Raw genomic sequence first — 15,533 nt, 5'->3', positions numbered from 1 at the left:
AAGTTACGTATTTGGAGAGGAAAGCCAAGCTCATGGAGAAGGGAAGGCAGATCATCCAGAAGGAGGCAGAGTTTGAAACAAAACTCGCCACTCTGAAAGATAAAATGATGTGTGAGCTCGCTGCAAAAGAGAGCTTTGAGAAACGGCAGGAGCTGGAAAGAGAGAGCAGAGAGATGGAGTAGAACAACAAAACAAGCCAAATAAAGAACAATATTAAGCTCTTAAAAGAGCAAATCAAGACCTGCATCAGCAATAGCAATATACTCTTTGTGCAGAAAAGGACACTAGCTGCACAGTTCACTTTTCAGAAGAAACGTACAACAATTCTTAGATGCTAAATAAATAGATAAATAGATTTGTTAATAGCTAACCTTCATGGCGTCATAACACAGATCATACAAAGATCGAGGTAATTGATTAAATTTTAGTAACACCCTAATTATACCTTTGACGTAATGCCTTACGCTTTGCAGCAGTAAGAATGGAATAACTACAGATACCCTGAAACATGAACCTATCCCAAAATCTCCAACCTTTACGCAAAAACCTCCAAAAATTAACAATTGCTGACTCTTGTTCCTGCTGACAATCATGAATCAATTTAGACACACAGCTTAAAGCTCTATTCGTATCTTTTTCGTTGACTGTCTTTTTTAATCGGTGTGTGTTATATGTGTCATGTGTGGGGACTATGTACAGTGTAGCAGTATGATGTCCTATTATTCTGTAGCCCTCTGGCCAGGTAATGTTGTAAAATGAGAATGGTTCTCAACAGTTTACCGGATCAATAAAGGTTAAATAAAAATAAATAAAAAATTCTCCTGCCAAAATCTCGGGTTTTAGCATTCTGGACGGTCATCAAAGGATACCAAACCTATACACCTGACTGAATTCCAACTGATTCCGCATCTTAATCTTTTCTAGCACCCCATTTACACACCCATTATTAAGTGCAACTAACTTCATCATTATTCATGGACTTTAATTTAGAGGCAAGCCTCATTGGAGGCCAGGAGTTACGGCATTAATATTCGCTCAGTGTATCGGTAGCTGATGACTTTAATCTCTCACTGGGTTTATAGGCTTTTGCATGCATTAGACTTTTTATCACAGTAATCAGGAGGTGCAGAAATATTTCAGGTGTGCGCACAACACCTCGGTTGGACTACGGCCTTTACTGCCGGCGGCGGAGCATGTGGGAAAGTAAAAAAGCACAAAAAGGAAGCTGTCGCAATGGTCAGTTTCACCTGTAAACACAAAGAAAAGCCTCTGTAATGCTCTGATGAGATTGGTGCGAAAGACATAAAGGCACAGTGCAAAAAACAAATTTCCTTCTCTCTTCTCACATGAAATGCACCACTATTTAATTGAGGAATATGCTGTCATCAGTGAAATTAAGTGTGATTAATAAATGTGCAAGTTAATCACATTGGATCTCCATTTGGCCCCAAAAAACAATGTACTTGAGAAAAAACAAATTTACCACAATCCATTTCGGAAGGATATTAGATTGGGTCTTGTGTCTGAAGGAGAATTCAAAAGGGGAAAAGAAAAAGTAGAAAGGGAAAACTGTGTTCCAGGGTTTTAAAGATCATTTGTAACCTTTAATTGACACCCTGAAGACCAAGAAGGGGAGAGGAAAGAAAGGCTGGGGGGTTCAACTGACCTACAAAGGCCTGCAGATCGGAGTCGAGGAGTAAACCTCCTTTATATGGACACCCAATCTACAAACTGAACTATAAGGCCACCGGTTCAAGTGGTGGTTGTTGACTAGTGATAAATTTAACGCGTTCACTGTTTTTTAAGTTCAACAAATGCAAAATCTTACAAAAAGTCATGAGCTAAATAAGCTAAGTAAGATCAATGTCAATATTAACCAAAAATAATGTGATTATACATGTGTCCATAATCCAAACGCCCTATAATACACTGACACAAAGCTAGTTTGAAGCATGTGGGTTAGATTATAGTCTGAAGATTTAGGAGCAAAGCCACAATTGAGTTCCTGAACGAGCGCCATCAGCCGTTATTAGACACTCTCACCAACAAAAGAGACACGGCATGCCTGAGGAGCTCTATAGGAAACACACAATACATCCACATACACTGGACCAGTTATTAGACGCTGTCTATTAAAAAACATTGCGATTATAGAATGTAGCTAAAACCACTAAATCTACAAGTGCCCCTGCGGAGATTAGGGTCATTTTCTCAGAGGACTGTTCTATTCATCAGCTTTCTTGCTGAGACGGTTATTATGAGGTTTTTCCTATGCTATAACTAAATAAATCAACCATTTAAATGACTGGTATGGTATGTAATCATGTTCCGCTACGTTCATGGCACAAATGCAAACCATTAATAAAAACTGATATCTATCTACGTGTGGATGTTATTAGAGGATACAACATCGCACAAAACTCAGCATTTGAGATACGTTTTGTGGAATATATAATATCGTTGAGAATGGCAGGACGCTGCACTTTAAACTTGCGCTTGATGCTCAAGCCAGCTTGTTTTGCAGTTTTTCAATATCATAGGCAATAGGATATCACACGTGCGTCTGGTGGGAGGCAAATTATTTTTTACTGACAAATTGAGCAGGTTAGAGTCAAAGCTTGTTACTATCCTCCATCTGAATATGTCTGGCTCACACATGTGAAAACAGGGCAGCACCACCCTTTGAAAAGCAAGTCGCAGAACATGTGGCTTCGGGGGAAATATGGTCACCCCTTTATTCTCTTCTTTCTCACCCTTAAGTCGTGCTCCCCCTTTGCTTACTTATCAAAATACCAGGTATATGAACACCCCTTTTAAAACTTTTTTAATTGCAGACTGCTTCTTATCTTTGCAACCACATTTATTCATTAAAAAAATGAGCAGCAGGTCAACTTGAAAATATAGTGCTTAAAAAATGGCAGCTGTGGGGGAGCTGAACGTTATCATGTGGATAATAGCTGCCGTGAATGAAATAAGTGCTGAATATCAGAAGATGACAATCTAAGAACTTCTCGTTGCAATCTGGGTTCTGAAGCTGGTTTATATTGATTCACAACTATCCACATCCTAACTACCATGTTACTCCTGTGAAGCAATTACTAAAGAATGAACATCAAACAAGGATTTTTTAGACCACATGGCGGTTGAGGAAATGACATGGCAAAGCTTCAAACCCTGTGCGTTCATGCAGGGTCTGAAGGTTATCTTATATCAGCGAGAGACGCAAATTGGTAGGTCATGGAACCACATGTCTGAGATGAGGTTAACACAACACTTGATTGGTCCTTTTCTTAAAGGCGCGTTAAAAAGTCAATGAGGTTTGGTTTGATGTAGAGAGGTGTTTTCACCCCTGCAATTAAATTGATGTTGGTGAAGCATCAGCTTTTGGGAAGAAGTCGCAAGTAGTGGAAAAATGTCAATTAAATGCAAAGGAGAGCAGGAGCGGAGGTTAGAAGAACAGCTTCACATGGAAGAGGCGTTGAGAGTCAAGTCTTTTGATTGCTCTGTGAAGCATGGTAGAGCACATGTGTTACAAAATGTGCAGGGATGACCCAAAAAAGTATAGTGTCTAGCTCACCTGGATAAAAGCAATTGAGTTGGAAGCAGAAGGAAACAATCATCAGATTGTGGTAAACGTGACTGCTTGTGAAATTGTTATTGTTTTTTGGTACACAGGAAGCTGCATCCAAGCCAGAAAGATGAAAAGACCATGCACTGACTGGGAACAAAAAGGTAGATATTCTAACTATAGAATCAAACACTTTTATTTTTATAGAGCACAACCAAAAAATTGTGGGGAATGACTTCAGACAGATTTATTTAAAAGAGGAAATGAACACTGAACTCACCCTTAACCTACTTCATTTTAAGGCAGATGGCAGTGCTATGGGTTGTGGGTGAGTGGTATTTCTAGAAGCCTGCCTGGTTGGCTTTAGATGCACAGTACAACAACAACGAAAAACTGAGTTGGTAGGCGATTTGATGATCTCTTGGGGAGTAGAGTTTCCCAACTCGGTCATTTGGTTAATGTGAAATATGTTTGATTGAATGAGAAATCATTGCTCCCGTAGAAGGCGTCACGTAACAAAACTTTTGAGGGGAACCCCGGGGGTTTGAAGAAATGGTTAGAGTAAATCAGAGCAACAAGAAAGAAAGGCAGAAGAAGAAGCTATGTGTGGGGGGGGGGGAGGTATGCAATTTGCAAGCCTCAGGGATAGGCAACCTACGTGGATAGAGAATAAGCGACAATGAAGAGAAAGTAGTAAGTAACAAAAACCCTGGTAAAATATACTTAAATCATTGGTAATACTGTCAGTGAGTAAAAAAATAGTGTGTTACAGATTGAAGGTGGTATATGATATTGATGGTAAGTAAAGAGAACTTTTAGGCTCCAAAAAAATGCATTAAATTACATGGTGTGTAGATGCTGAAGAGATGAGTGTCGCCGAATGCCTCCAAAAAAGAAACAATCTGAATATCTTTCCTTTGAAATAATGAGGGGCAGGAGACTGTGAAAAAAAAGGGCTATGGAACATGTCTGCATTCGGCCGGGTTTTATTTACAGGTGCGTCGTGCTGTGCTCATAGAGGGCAGGGTGGCATAAAAACGTAAAGTGTTAAATGGCAAGATAAGTCTGGGTGGGGCGATGTGAGGGGCCCTGGATCAAGGTACTGAGGGCCCTGGAAAAGGCAAGAGAAACTGTCATATGTAGTATTAGTAGTTTTTCACCCAGTTACATAACTTCAACATTACACTGGTGACTACCCATGATTGCTAAAACTGCAGACAGATTTTGTTATATTCCACTGACAACTCAACCCTTTCCCCCCTACAATACAGACGAACTTCAATTATTATAATTGCTAATTAGTATAATTAAGAGTGTTTTGATTATTGGAGAAGGAATCTAGCCTTTTCTAGTGGATGACGTATTTGAGTGAAATGTGTACCCTCAGTGGACGGTTCAAAAAAACGTACCAAAATGTAATGTTCAACCGGGATCCTGATGTTTTTTTTGGTGGAAAAACATTACTTTGTATTCTTCAAACCTATGCTGCCTACATCGTGCGGTGTTGCTGTATAATACTCCTAAGGTTATGTGGAATGAAATCACTGTGGTGATGAATTCTCGGATACCATGGTTAAAAGAAACATTGTGATTACAATGAAACTACTATTTTGTCAATTTCAATTATCATTATTAGCATGTAAGGGAGTAAACTGCCAATAAAGCTACATGGGGACCTTTTTTTGGGAAACTTAAAAGAGTAGCAGTTACAGTATGAGACATGTGTGGTGTTGTGCAGGTTGGTTACTAAAGGTGTCAGTCCAAGGGCTGCACAGCACCACCAATTCCAAGGGTCTGTCACTTTGATGGAAAAAAATGGCCACTGGGGGTGGATACCTCCGGGGCATTCTGGAGTGCTCCAAGTATAGATGTCAACCTTTGTGGCCGTACTTGAGGCATGAGGACTCCAGCATACCTGTATTGCTATGGAGGTAAGACAAACTGTTTACAGGTACATGAAAGGTGGCTCAGGGCAGGGTCATGAGCATTGCACTAGATTTGTGAGGTAATAAAGGCAGTTGGGCTTGGAAGAATAACTTTTAAAGTTAAAGTTGTAGGGTAATGTTGTTGATGTACATCATCCAACTTGGATTCCAGCGTAAGCTAAAGTTATGGATATAGTTAATCATATACAATGCTGTTAAATGAACATTTACTACTTTACCACTGGGTAGCATAGCAGGTAGTCATTCTGTCTCCTCTTTCTGTTAGTTTATAGCGCTCTGCCGTTCCGGAGAGTTAAGCTGTACAGGATGTCATTTGGAGGACAGAGCGTCTCCTGGCACGTGAAACACGAAGCTGTTGCATAAATGGCCAAAAAAATGTAAAGGAAAACCAATTGTCATGCTCAGGTTTGTGCACCATTGCTTGAAAATGCAATGATTATTTATATACATCAAACATAAAAGAGGGGGGGGGGGGGGGGGGGGGGGGGGGGGGGGGGGGGGGGGGGACGCCGGAAAACATCTAAAAGGGGATGGAGGGGAAAAAAAACAATGATCTTGAAATTGGAATTCACCTAATATGTAGGTTTTGTTTAATGGCGACCGGTAAAAGGGGAAAGGCTTCGATGGCCCATTGTCTCGGCTTTAACCTATTGAATGGTTGGGGGCCAACTCCATTCCGCAGCGCCACTACCCCTACGCTGAGGAGATCCGAAGGATGTTTGACCGGGGGGTGGGCATTAAAGACATGTGAGTGTCACTGCTAACATCGCGGATCTTTTATGTGGTAACAGGTTTAGGGGCAACGCATGAACATATTACTGTAGTCACAGTTGTAGAAGACAAAGACACAAGAGTGGGGGGTCCTATTACCACTAGCCTTGAAAACCTTCTGAATGTTTGAAATTAGAGCAACAAAATATACTGTGCATAATAAGCTTCTCTAAGACAGTGCAACTTTGGACTTTATTTGGAAAAATAACTAGAGAAATAATCAGAATAGTAGCATAGTCTCAACAGTGTAGTGAAAAGAAAGTCTTTCCTGAGTGATTTTTGCTATATTTGATTAGCCTCTGTTGGCCCTGCTGTTCCGGTGATTGTAAATCTTTGTTGACAGGATGCTGCTCCTATTTAAGCAGGCTACAAGTCAGCAATTAAAGAAAACATACCTTAAAACACACAGGAATTGAATATCTTCAACGTCCTAAAAAGATATGGAAGATAAGGGAATAACGTTAACTAAATTACCTACAATATTATTACTGTTTGCAGGTCTACATTGCTAACAAATTAAGAGAAAACAAAACAAAAAAATCGATGAGATTTAAAGAGGCACTCCCACACATGAAGATTAATCTATCATACAAGGATGTGGAAAATTAGACTACTTCTACGTGTGTATTGGTAAGAAACAAAACATTTTTTTTGTCCTACCTAGACAAAAAATAAAGAATAATAACTTGTTAAGATAGAAAAAAAGAAAAACATCAATTTGAGAAGAACATTTGTCTAACAATTTGAATGGATTTGTGCACTCTTTGCAATACTTGAATAAAATCTTGGGAATTATCAATTTATCAAATTACATTTCAGGAAGCAAAAGGAAGTGCCATTACAGTCTTTTAAACACCGATGCCCTACACGGGGGTCCCTTAGATTATCCGTCATGTGGCAGTAAAAACAGATGGGATTTGGAGGTGTATAGGCTTATTGTACACTTTCACATAATCAGTGAAACTGATGCTTCAGTACTGTCGTGCTCTGCTTAGACTTTAATGATCCAGTGTCTGGGCAATATAACTGTCAGCTCTGTCAGCCAGGCCAGGGCTTTTAATTGGTAAGGAAAGAAGACACGAACCAGGATACGAACGCTAGTACTTCAGTTTATTTTAAGTTTGTACTGTTGACATATGAATAATTAAAAAAAATAATTATCTCTAATTTATCAAGATTTTTCATTTGATATGTTCAGATCAACTCATTACAAATCGTAGAACGTCCCCGAACGCAGCTCGCGGTCACGTGACTCAAAATCACTCAGTAGGGGAACACAGCATAAGAGAACCCCACGAGAAAACGGGACATTAGTTGCTTTGAATTTAGGAGGCTCTAATGCGAGGTCTATGTGTTCGTGTTTTTGTGTCTCTTGCGTTGTTTTGAAGCGGTATGTCTGCTGGACACTGGCATGCTCTTCCCCCGGGCGTTGACTCAGAGAGGTGAAGGAGCTGAACGGGCGTGGATTCCGGGCGGACAAGTCCCCAAACAGGAACCAGGGCTTCAGAAAGGATTGGTCACAAACGTCCACTGGGCAGAGGTGAGTAGGACAGTAGTAGCTGCTAGAAAGTGCCGAAATAAAGCAGCTCACTTGTTAGTTTGGCAGTTAAAATAATTAAATTTCCAATGTTTTATTTATAGTATCGTTCATAGCGAGAGTTATTTCGAGACACTTTACGATAGAATAGGTTAGAACACTCTATATTTCCAGGACCCACAGTTCTAACAGTAGTTTCCGCCAGAGCAAGCAACATTGCGACTGTGGCGGGAAACAAAGTTGTTTAGGATCAGAAACCTGGAACAGACCAGGCTTTGGTAGGCGGAGTCTGACGGGTTGAAAAATGAATAATGGCAATAACAGACATAAAACATAATGGAAAAAGTGACTAAAAATAGGTAGTTGTAGTTAGTCTAGGCATCGCAGGCACTGCACACAAACATGGCACGCAGGACGTTAAACAGGGCATCGAAGGACTTTCGTAGGAGTTGTATGATTTATGTTTTTTAGACACATAATTTACTAGTATTATTAATTAAGATGAAAAAAACAGAAAAGACCAAAAACTAACATGAATGGTCAAATAAATGTAATATACGGTATTCGGCCTTAATCGTGTAGAATGAACGTAGCACGTTAGCGATTTGCTTCACTTTACGGCCAAAAAATCAAGGTTTTATGTATTACGTGGCTTGTAAAATTTGAATTGTTTAAGAACCATTGTGCTGGTGACCTACGATTAGTTTGGGCCTGACCGTCGGTGTGGGAGCCAACCTTTGTCACCGGAGTAAAAGTAAAATTAAGGTAAAATACAGTCTTAATTACGTCGTATTTATTGTTGCTTTACTGTGTCCATGGAAATAAACATCTCCATTGAGTACCACCTGTGATTTTTGTATATAGTAAAATCTGTTTCATTTTTGTCCAGACTGGCCCAGTGATGACATGCCAGTTCCTGCCAGCTTACCAATGAAATCACCCAGGACCCACATGAGAGTGTGATGGTGGGTGTGGAGAGCGAGAGGTGGTGGGCCTTCCGCTGGATTCGATGAAGCGAAACAAGAGTGGTTCTCAGAGTGGGAAGTGCTCACTATTATCAATAGTGGTGAGTATCACAAAATTCCTTCAATCCCCTCCAGTCGAGTTGGGACATAGTCACCTTAAAAAATAAATGAAAATATACACCAAACCAAAAGGGGCTTGCAAAGTATTCCTACCCCTTGAAATTTTCCAATTTTGGTCACATTACAACCCACAAATGTAATGATTGATAGGACCAACAAGTAGCCGTGAGTTGGAGTAAAGGAAATGTACAGGGTTTCAAATTTGTTTACAAATAATAACAACACTGCAATGTGTGGGTGCAAAAGTATTCAGCTGGCCTGAGTGTTACTTTGGAGATACTCTTTGCTTTTAATTAACAGCTGAAAAGTTTTGGGCTTTGAACATCAGAGACTGACAGTTTTGCAATTCTGTGTTTGGAAAACCACTAGCTCGAGCTCAGTAGGTTGGATGAAAGTTAAAGTCTTGACCTGCTTCCCTGTCTCTGCTGAAGAAAAGCATCCAACAGCATGATGCAGCCACACCATGACAGGACAGGATCGCCTGGATGATTTCGAAAATGCCAAAGAGCGAAAGAACCTCAACGGATACTCAGCAGGATATCGGTATTTTGACCACCATAACAGTCAGTAGGTATCTACAGCCAGAATTAGAGCATCAGAACGACGTACACAGTCCACAATCAGATAAATGTTCATTTACAAACCAGAAATAGGTTTTCACAGGAGCAGGTGTAACAGAGATAGGCTTTGCCCGTTAGCTGACACACATGACGTCTTAATGTAGCTGAAAATCTTTCTTCACGGTGGCAAAGGAAATGCTTAGATGTTAGATACGTCTTGTTCACACCAAAGGCCCACTTTATCATGAGAAACTTTTAAGAGAGGATTGAAATTAGTTCGCACCACCACTCTGACAACAGCTCTCCAACAAAGTCAACACCAAGAGGCCTGTAGTAAGCACCAAACACAGTCAAAAACAACCGGTGACTAAAAGTGACAGCGACGCAAGGGTTGTCTGCCTTTGGTGGCGATCGGGGCCGCTATGTTGAAAGTAAACAAGGAGCTGCTCCGGCGCTTCTCTATGGTCATAGTGGTAAACACTCCAACAGCGCGCTAGGAAACATAAGCGTGTTTGATTGGTTACTGCAAATTGTGAACCGAAGCGGATAATTAAAAGTGAGGTTTCAAGACGAGGCTGCACGTCGAAACAAATTGACAGCAGAGTGGGCGGGGCTTACCTACAGTAGATCTCTCTATCTGCTCCAGAGTACCATGGGCCTCTTGGCTGTTCTTTGATCAAGGCTCTCCTTGCCGGCCGCAGTTTAGTTGGAAGGCCACACTGTATGGGATGGGTTGTAGTTTGTGCTGGTGGATTTAAATAGGGCTCGTATGAGAGTTCAAACGCTTGAACAAACTTCCCCTGTAAATGTCCTTGTATGTCACTATAACCAACTGAGGCCTTCCCAGAACAGCTGTATTTTATACTGAGATTAGAGTGCACGACTACTTTTCAGTTTTTTTATAAAAAATTAAAATCATGGCTCATTTTCCTTCACTTCACAATTTATGCGCCTGGTTGTGTTGGTGCTATCCCATAAAAATCGTTTAGATTTGTGTTTGTATATTTGACAAAATAGGAAAGTTCAAGCGGTAAAAATACTTTGCAAGCATCTGTATATGTAGCCTGGTTCGCCATCCTATGTAATTCGATCTCAATTTTCATTTCCTTCAGACCACTTGTACAAAGAACTGTCGAGAGAATCTGGTAGGACCAGGCGACAACAACTCAGTAAGATGATCACATAACTGGTTCATTTGTACTTTACCTTTGTAGTGGGTGAAGGGGGTAAAATGTGACAGGATAAACGGTGGCCATCTTCCGTTGAGGCTGAGATAGCAGGTTAATCGCAAGGACAAACCCAGACATGCAGGATCACTACGCTGTCAACAACACTCTGAACTCTGGACACGCTTCTCCAGGAAAATCCGCAAATGGACGACCACACCAAGTAAGTTTGTGAAGCAAATACCGAATTTTAACTTGTGCTCACTTAAATGAGGAAAACCATTTTTGATTTGCTCCGATTAACATGTTTCAAGTCATAATTTTTTTTAATGACTTGAGAACATGTATTTATCAAGGGAAGCAAGGAGAGAATGTTCTAACCTAAACTTTTCAGCGAGACAAGTAATTGAGCTCTAAAACCCGATCACAGCACTTACTTAACAACATTTTCAAGTTTCGTGATGTAAATTGCAGTAATATGTTGGTATATATTATTGTTATTATATGTTTTCAAGCCAGTGACAGATTCGATCTGGGGTTAACCTGCCAACAGCTTTTACTAGTTTTACTTTGACTTCAACTAGTAGGGAAAGTAAGATTTTTAACTAATGTGGCGCACTGTATGTAAAATGTCAACTGTGCTTTACTACTTACAATACAGAGACACTCAGAAAGTGACACTAACTCAAGTTAGTGACACTAACTTTTACTCTGTCATACAATAGCATGTGGTACCATTTGCAATTTTCTGCTGATTTGACCAGAGCTTTGCTTCTTAGAGAATAGATTTAGTTTGGTAATGTATTTGAGTTGAAAGGGTACCTGGTCGTGGACTAATTCAGATAATAGAAAAATTTGAATTGTTCACCAGGTATCTGATGGTTTTTCCTAGGAGCGCAAAAATCTACTTTGATTCTCAAAATATGATGGCATACATCGTCTGTGTTGCCTGTATACTACTCATAAGGCGTTATGTGGATGACATCAATGTGGTGCCTGAATTATCGGCACACACGGGTAAAATGAATACCGGTGATTTACAATGAAACTACTAATTAGTCAATTTGAATCCTATTTGCAGCGATCATTTATTTAAGGTGCCATATGAGTACTATGTTGTGAGTGTTGTTTCCCTTTGTTCAGGTCTGGCCTACTGACAAGGTGTCTAGTACAAGGTGTCCACAGACACCCTGAGGTCAATTTGATGGAAAAAAAAAAAATGGCACTGTGTGGCTACCTCCGCGGGCCATCTGGAGTGGCTCAAAGTAGTAGAGTCAATCTGTGGTGCCGCTTGTGCATGAGAATCCAGCTTACCGTCTGATATGGAGGTAAGACAACACTGTTAAAGTAAATGTATATGTCCAAGTGTGATAATCATTTAATTGTAGTTGTAGGATGAAAAAATGTTTAATCAACTCAACAAGCAGGCTGACTTACAGAAAGATCCATGATTGCTTCCCCACATGTGTTTTAAGCTTAATCAGGGGGAGAATTTAAAGTTTCTTACTAATAAACTAATTGTAAAAATGACACAATCTAACACATAGTTAGCAGCTGTCTCTCTCACTACTCTTCTGTACCTGTCAGTAGAGTTATGCTATTGGTGTCATTGGAGACAGCAGCTTTCCTGCAGTGAAACCTGGCGTGTGATCCTAGATAAACTTGTAATTTGCCAAATTACTTAAATTGTGAAACAAAAAGCCAATTCTTATGCTCCGTGCTTAATTAAACACATATATATACTCTATATATATATATATACTTTGTTACTTCCCTTCACTTTCTCTTCATCTGATACACGGCTTTGAGGTGTGAGGTGTTTTGTGAAAGAGTGGGTCTTTCAACTCAATGTAGGGTGAGATTTAGCACAACCTCTTATAGTACAATGTCGCCTGTGAGAGATGTTTTGACAATTTGCATTTTAACATCTAGGTTCGCTTAACGAGCAAAACGACGATGGATACAAGTATGAGGATGTGTATTACAACCAGTCGGCATCCGCACAGTAGCAACGTTACAGCACACATTCCTCATCAACACAAGCCCTTTATTTCCAGGGAGGCAATAACATGAGGACTCTGATGTGAGTAACAAATAGAGGAAGCAAGCCTTTAGCAAGAGACTCCGTATTTAGCTTGGAGGCAACCTATATGTGTAACATGAGCTTCATCTACAACAGTCTGACTCTAAATCGTCACAGGCCATCATTCAGGATAACAGAAAGAACATTTGCTAGAAAAGTTAAATAATCCATTCCTCCTTATCGGTGTACTGTGCCGGTAGATTCGAGGGTAAAGGATTCGACTGGCCCATGATTGCAAGGACTTTAAACTTTTGAAGTGGTTGGGGGACAACTCATCCGCACCAGCCATACCCATATGCTAGGAGATCCTGCCGATGTGTGACCGCACATGGCATCCTGGTGAAGATGAGTCCAAGGAGTGGCATTAAGGACATGTGAGGCAATGTTCACATTGGTGTGGTTAGTGGTCTTAATAAAAATGTCAACTAAATTGTGTGAGTGTCTTTGTGCCTTGCATGGTAGTGCAGTTTGAAATGCCCATGACCCCATATTAGATGGCATGGACGAGCTTGTACTTCGGGACAAGAACATGCCTCTGGTCATGTGGTCCGTAGCAATGAGGCGGCTGAGGAGATGCCCCTGCGACTTCTATTTCAATGAGTACGGGTCATTTGGTGTAGATGTTGAAGCACTGAAAAAGATCACATTTGTTGTGGGGGTTGTTTTGTCGGTGTGTGTGCACGAGTCCGTCATTCTTCAAAGAGGGGTGTTTTGTTTTTTATTTAATAAATGCACATAAAAGACACAAGGGTCAATCCCGGCGAACCACCTCCAAACAGGAGTCAAAAAAACCATCTTGTTTTCCCGTGAACATGGTTCTAGCTCACGCTTACCCCGTTTTCCAGCAGATGCAGGGAAAGCGCCATTGTCTGCTTGTGTGCTTTTTAAAATTCTGACATATACTTTGATTCTGAAATTTGTGTGGTTTTACTGGTGTGTATCAGTCACAGCATCTCCTTCATATGATAACGTGGAATGCCAGTAGCGTGTCTCAACCACTACTAGTGGCACTCAAACGCTAGACACATACTTTACAAACCGTACCGGTAAAGTTAAAGCAGTTTGGGTGTGTGAGGTCAAGGGAACAGTAGATCTTTTTTGTCTGGAGGTACATTGGTTTGGTAAAGCACATGCAACAATAAGTTTTTAACAGGGACAAAGAGTCATTTGCGTGACAGTGTGATTATATCCCCGTTATCATAAAAAATGTCAGGGTTCAAAATGTTTTTTGTTTTTTTACACGGACCTTGATATAAACATACCAAAGCTCGGGATCCAACCCGGCCTGTCACTTTTAGTACGGACATAACTATGCCAGGTGACAGAGGAGTGGGAGTCTTTAAAATTCGAATACATAAGTTAAATCAGAAGTTAAACTTTAGAAGGAGAGAAAAAACACAACCGTGTGTGATTTATCCACTTGAACTGAAATAATCTACATATCAGCACTCTGCCAGTGGGGTTGGGATCCGTTCAAATGACAGCGCTTGCGATATACATCAAAAACGCCCACAACGTTGTAGCTTTTGATTCAACATGTTGCTAAACTCTTGATTGGAAGTGGTCACCCTCTCCCCATTAGCCCCCATAATGCAAACCAGTGGGGAGAGCCCAGACAAAAAGCCTAGATGGAAATATATCAGGTGAAATGACCCAAACTGTTATTTTGGCTGAAACGAGGGTGTCACATAGGCCATACTTTAGTGAAAGGTAATAGCGAAAATGGTTTACCGGGCAATACTGAGATTATTAATCAGACACATTATTCTACACGTGTGTAGCCCCAAGTGGATGGGTAGGAAAGCATTGCAAAAAAGTAGGGCAAAATTTGTGCTACAGTGCTGCAAGCAGAGCATGACCTCGATTAAGTGTTTATCAGGCCTATTAAAAAGAAGGGGGTACAAGTCAGATTGTCAAGGGTATGTTTGATGAGGTCAGATTTGTGACCTAATGTCAATAAGTTGTTGGCATGGCCCCATTCCTGTGCTATGAGGAGTATCCTTTGGTTGCGGTATTCATAGTCTAAAGATACTGATGTAGTTTTCAGTTCCTGATACCTGCAGCCTCCTCCACATCATATATGGCCCAAATTACCTCACCTGCACCACCGGACTTCTCATACCATAGCAGGTTCCCATCCACAAGTTTTTACCTGAATTTAAGGGAAAAATGCACTCTGGAACACTGTAAATTTGATGGAAGTTCATGTTGATCAAAGGATAATGCGTTTGTTTCATCGAATTTCTCTTGATCAATTACGGCGAATTAAACGGGATTTGCGGTAAATAGAATTTGTGATAAAGTTTAGGTCATTTTATGTTTGCCAACCCACACAAAACAAAAGAAGAGTTTAGTTAAAGTCTTATCGTCTGCAAACAACACAGACAAAATAAGTGGACAGACAAGGAGACGAGACTTTATGGATTTAATTTATGCGGAACCCGCGAAGGATATGCCCGAAAAGGTTAGGACAAGCGGGGATTCCGCAGAGACGTACTCGTTTTTGTTTGGTTTTGTTTTTGTATGTCCTTGGTAATTCGATGACAAGTGGAGGAACTTAGCGAGCACACCACAAACACACACACACACAACACCCCACACAAACACACCACCACAACACACACACACCCACACACACACACACACACACACACACACACACACACAACACACACAAACACACAACACACACACACACACACAGAGAGAAGGTCGAAAGTACAAATTTAAGAAAATCTCGGCTCGTCAAGACAAAACCACGGCCTCCAAGGTTTAACAAAGATGAGCAGAAGTATGGAGGAGGGAGTGGATTACAAA

General features: G+C 40.6%; 1 long non-coding RNA gene across 1 annotated transcript in view; it reads left to right on the top strand.

The window, feature by feature from the left end:
• LOC116670250 (uncharacterized) overlaps positions 1–15,533 on the top strand; it is a 16,352-nt gene that overhangs the window by 714 nt on the left and 105 nt on the right. The gene's annotated exons all lie outside the window — the stretch shown is intronic.

This window comes from Etheostoma spectabile, chromosome 20 (assembly GCF_008692095.1).
Source record: "Etheostoma spectabile isolate EspeVRDwgs_2016 chromosome 20, UIUC_Espe_1.0, whole genome shotgun sequence".
Taxonomy (NCBI): Eukaryota; Metazoa; Chordata; class Actinopteri; order Perciformes; family Percidae; genus Etheostoma; species Etheostoma spectabile.
Note: the sequence above shows the minus strand (reverse complement) of the source record. Positions and strands in the feature narration are given on the sequence as shown.